We start from the raw sequence: 6,000 nt of genomic DNA on the forward strand, positions 1-6,000 counted from the left end.
GGGTAAACATTGTATAAAACAGGCACACTTTTAAAACAATTGCTGCATCAGCTATTGTGCCGATATAAATGCTGAGGCTATCCAAATGACAATGATTCCCCTGGCATTGCATTTCAATGTCCCACATATATAAATCTGGCCCATGGCAGTGGCGATACCACTGTATGTGAAAGGAGGCATAAATATTGAGTTATCAAAAAAGTCAGAGATAAGCCCCAATCATGGACCGCATTGGAAAGGTCATTTAACAGTCATTTTACTTTTTGCCCCGTCTCTATATTAGCACCTAATTGGGTTGCAAAAGTCCAGAAACTTTCCCAAAGTGACCTGTTTTTTCAGAAATCCTGGTTGGATGATCCTCGGAATCAGGAGGGAATGAGCAGAGAAAGAATTATCCAATTTGGAATCCTCCAACCAGGATTTTTGAATATCATGAACTTTGTCAAAGTCTCGGGAAATTTGCAATCACCTAATGTACCTTGCATCCTCCCACCTACTTGCCTGGTCAAGCAAAGTGACCGCTGCGCTCACATTTAGTTTTACTCCCAGTTAAAGAAAATGTGGGCTACCGTGAGATCAGTCTGGTTTCACAACGCTACTGACCCACCTCCCCTATTTTTAATCCACAGATCGTCTTCTATGTGGACAAAAACTTCCAGGGTCGCCACTTTGAATGCTGTAGCGATTGCCCTGAGCTGAGTTCCCACTTTAGCCGCTGAAACTCCATCCGTGTGGAGAATGGGAACTGGGTGCTGTACGAGAGGCCCAACTACCTGGGCACTGAGTACATTTTGACCAGCGGAGAGTACCCCGACTACCAGCGCTGGATGGGCTACAATGACAGCATCAGGTCCTGCCGCGTCATCCGCAACGTGAGTCCTATCAAGAAGGCAAAGGGTTTGGCTTGAAGATTGGGGGCCATGCCGGGCAGTATTAGTTTGGGTTAATGCTGATCGAGAATACAATTATCTCCTTTATATTTCTCCCCATCTCTCTCTCTCTTTCTCTATACCTCTCTCTCTACCTCTCTCTCAATGTATACATACAGGTTGGCACACACAAACCTGCTGTTACAACATATGTCATGTGCAGGCTAAAGGCAGGCTTCTGAGGAGACAGAAAAGAACACAATAGTAGATCGTAATAGTAGATAAGAAAAATGTTGCAGCCAAGCTGTAACAACTCAAAACCTAGAGCAGTGGAGGATGCTTCTTGGAGTCAAATGTCTTCCCACGTATATTTTCTGTGTTAAATTACTGCCACCGCTCAGGAGCCACATCATGTGGGACCAAACGTTGCATATCTCCACCCAGCATTTTTACCAATAGCTTTCCCAATAGCTCTTCCCATGGTCCCATCAATCATACTGTACAGCCATATGACGTGAATATTGTGTAGTGTATTCAATCGAAACTAGTGACCAGGTATTCATAATAAGCAAAGAAAATATAACAAACATACTAATATGCAGGTGTATCTTTTTCAAGCTGTAGTTGAGTGTTAGACTAGTTGATTACATGAATCCTAAAATGCAATTTCACAGCACAAATCTGTAATCAGATATGCAATGCCTTAAAACAGTTCAAAAGTTATGAGCATGGGTATGCAAATATGAAACGACACAATATATGTATAATATGTACATGCATATCCTAAATACAAATCCTATTGGTTGTTCCCCCCCCCTACCACCCACCCTCCCCCCCAGACATCTGGCAAGTTCAGGATCCGCCTCTATGAGCGTCCCGACTTTGCAGGTCAGATGATGGAGTTCAGCGAAGACAACCCTAACCTCCCCGAGCACTGGCGTCACCCCGAGGTGCACTCTTGCAACGTGATGGATGGCGCCTGGGTGTTCTACGAGCTCCCCAACTACCGCGGCCACCAGCACCTACTGGAGAGGGGCGAGTACCGCCACAACGTGGGGTCCATTCGCCGCGTTCAGAACCTTTAGAGCTGCCTCACAACATGCCTGTTTATAATCATAACTGTTATTTGCACATGTATTAATAAAATTAAAACGTTGTGCTCAAATGAGAGATGGCTCTTTCTGTTCTTTCATCTGACACCTGAATGTCCCCACCCCTAATGGTGCTTCTACACCTGCATTGCTTGCTGTTTGGGGTTTTAGGATGGGTTTCTGCACAGCACTTTGTGACATCAGCTGACGTAAGACGGACTTTATAAATAGATTTGATTGATTGATCGATCACTGCTTTCACTACTACACCCAAGAATGATCATTTAGAAAACAGCACATTATTTTACATGGAGATTGACCTATCATCAGAGGAAAAGTAAGCTTGACTTGACAAATTAACTCAATGATATCACAAACTATCGTCAAACTCCGGTGTTATATTTTACTGTAAACTGAGACCCCTCTATACTGGTGGTTTCTAAAACAAGGAGTATATTTCATTAATTTAAATTACTTTAATGGTTAAAAAGTAGTCACTTCAATTAACTTTAGCCATGAAAAGTTTGGATGCCGCAGCTATCAAGACTTATTGCAGTCAGACCATCAAGACTTATTGCAGTCAGACTATCAAGACTTATTGCAGTCAGACTATCAAGACTTATTGCAGTCAGACTATCAAGACTTATTGCAGTCAGACTATCAAGACTTATTGCAGTCAGACTATCAAGACTTATTGCAGTCAGACTATCAAGACTTATTGCAGTCAGACTATCAAGACTTATTGCAAAGTAAACTCCTTGCAGATGATAAAGACGTACAGCAGACTATCAATACTTATTGCAGTCCAACAATACTTTTTGCAGACCATCAAGATTTGTTACAGACTGTCAAGACGTATTGGAGACTATCAAGATGTATTGGAGACTATCAAGACGTATTGGAGACTATCAAGACGTATTGGAGACTATCAAGACATATTGGAGACTATCAAGACATATTGGAGACAATCAAGACATATTGGAGACTATCAAGACGTATTGGAGACAATCAAGACATATTGGAGACTATCAAGATGTATCGGAGACTATCAAGACATATTGGAGACTATCAAGACATATTGGAGACTATCAAGACGTATTGGAGACAATCAAGACATATTGGAGACTATCAAGATGTATCGGAGACTATCAAGACGTATTGGAGACTATCAAGATGTATTGGAGAATATCAAGACATATTGGAGACTATCAAGACGTATTGGAGACTATCAAGATGTATTGGAGACTATCAAGATGTATTGGAGACTATCAAGATGTATCGGAGACTATCAAGACATATTGGAGACTATCAAGACGTATTGGAGACTATCAAGATGTATTGGAGACTATCAAGACATATTGGAGACTATCAAGATGTATCGGAGACTATCAAGACATATTGGAGACTATCAAGATGTATTGGAGACTATCAAGATGTATTGGAGACTATCAAGATGTATTGGAGACTATCAAGACATATTGGAGACTATCAAGACGTATTGGAGACAATCAAGACATATTGGAGACTATGAAGATTTATCGGAGACTATCAAGACGTATTGGAGACAATCAAGACATATTGGAGACTATCAAGATTTATCGGAGACTATCAAGATTTATCGGAGACTATCAAGACGTATTGGAGACTATCAAGACATATTGGAGACTATCAAGATTTATCGGAGACTATCAAGATTTATCGGAGACTATCAAGACGTATTGGAGACAATCAAGACATATTGGAGACTATCAAGACGTATTGGAGACTATCAAGATTTATCGGAGACTATCAAGACGTATTGGAGGCTATCAAGACTATCAAGACTACAGAGCCTCCTGGGTGGTGCAGTGGTTAAGGGTGCTGTACTGCAGCACCAGCTGTGTCATCAGAGTCCCTGGGTTCGCGCCCAGGCTCTGTCGTAACCGGCCACGACCGGGAGGTCCGTGGGGCGACGCACAATTGGCCTAGCGTCGTCGTATTGGAGACTATCAAGACTTATTGGATACTATCAAGATGTATTGGAGACTATCCCGATGTATTGGAGACAATCAAGACATATTGGAGATTATCAAGACATATTGGAGATTATCAAGACATATCGGAGACTATCAAGACATATTGGAGATTATCAAGATGTATTGGAGACTATCAAGACATTTTGGAGATTATCAAGACGTATTGGAGACTGTCAGGAGACTATCAAGGCGTATTGGAGACTATCAAGACGTATTGGAGACTATCAGGAGACTATCAAGGAGTATTGGAGACTATCAAGACGTATTGGAGACTATCAAGCCATATTGGAGACTATCAAGATGTATCGGAGACTATCAAGACATATTGGAGACTATCAAGATGTATTGGAGACTATCAAGACATATTGGAGACTATCAAGACGTATTGGAGACAATCAAGACATATTGGAGACTATCAAGATTTATCGGAGACTATCAAGACGTATTGAGACTATCAAGACATATTGGAGACTATCAAGATTTATCGGAGACTATCAAGATTTATCGGAGACTATCAAGACGTATTGGAGACAATCAAGACATATTGGAGACTATCAAGACGTATTGGAGACTATCAAGATTTATCAGAGACTATCAAGACGTATTGGAGGCTATCAAGACTATCAAGACTACAGAGCCTCCTGGGTGGTGCAGTGGTTAAGGGTGCTGTACTGCAGCACCAGCTGTGTCATCAGAGTCCCTGGGTTCGCGCCCAGGCTCTGTCGTAACCGGCCACGACCGGGAGGTCCGTGGGGCGACGCACAATTGGCCTAGCGTCGTCGTATTGGAGACTATCAAGACTTATTGGATACTATCAAGATGTATTGGAGACTATCCCGATGTATTGGAGACAATCAAGACATATTGGAGATTATCAAGACATATTGGAGATTATCAAGACATATTGGAGACTATCAAGACATATTGGAGATTATCAAGATGTATTGGAGACTATCAAGACATTTTGGAGATTATCAAGACGTATTGGAGACTGTCAGGAGACTATCAAGGCGTATTGGAGACTATCAAGACGTATTGGAGACTATCAGGAGACTATCAAGGAGTATTGGAGACTATCAAGACGTATTGGAGGCTATCAAGACTATCAAGACTACAGAGCCTCCTGGGTGGTGCAGTGGTTAAGGGTGCTGTACTGCAGCACCAGCTGTGTCATCAGAGTCCCTGGGTTCGCGCCCAGGCTCTGTCGTAACCGGCCACGACCGGGAGGTCCGTGGGGCGATGCACAATTGGCCTAGCGTCGTCGTATTGGAGACTATCAAGACTTATTGGATACTATCAAGATGTATTGGAGACTATCCCGATGTATTGGAGACAATCAAGACATATTGGAGATTATCAAGACATATTGGAGATTATCAAGACATATTGGAGACTATCAAGACATATTGGAGATTATCAAGATGTATTGGAGACTATCAATAATAATAATAATAATATATGCCATTTAGCAGACGCTTTTATCCAAAGCGACTTACAGTCATGTGTGCATACATTCTACGTATGGGTGGTCCCGGGGATCGAACCCACTACCCTGGCGTTACAAGCGCCATGCTCTACCAACTGAGCTACAGAGGACCAAGACATTTTGGAGATTATCAAGACGTATTGGAGACTGTCAGGAGACTATCAAGGCGTATTGGAGACTATCAAGACGTATTGGAGACTATCAGGAGACTATCAAGGAGTATTGGAGACTATCAAGACGTATTGGAGACTATCAAGCCATATTGGAGACTATCAAGACATATTGGAGTATATCAAGACATATTGGAGACTATCAAGACATATTGGAGTATATCAAGACGTATTGGAGACTATCAAGACGTATTGGAGACTATCAAGACGTATTGGAGACTATCAAAATCTATTGGAGACTATCAGGAGACTATCAAGACGTATTGGAGACTATCAAGCCTATATTGGAGACTATCAAGACATATTGGAGATGATCAAGACGTATTGGAGACTATCAAGACATATTGGAGACTATCAAGATGTATCGGA

General features: G+C 41.8%; 1 pseudogene; it reads left to right on the plus strand.

Annotated features, from left to right (window-relative positions):
- Positions 1-221: 221 nt before the first annotated feature.
- Positions 222-1,954, plus strand: LOC124044423 (annotated as a pseudogene).
- Positions 1,955-6,000: the final 4,046 nt, after the last annotated feature.

This window comes from Oncorhynchus gorbuscha, linkage group LG09 (genome assembly GCF_021184085.1).
Source record: "Oncorhynchus gorbuscha isolate QuinsamMale2020 ecotype Even-year linkage group LG09, OgorEven_v1.0, whole genome shotgun sequence".
In the NCBI taxonomy this organism is placed as follows: domain Eukaryota; kingdom Metazoa; phylum Chordata; class Actinopteri; order Salmoniformes; family Salmonidae; genus Oncorhynchus; species Oncorhynchus gorbuscha.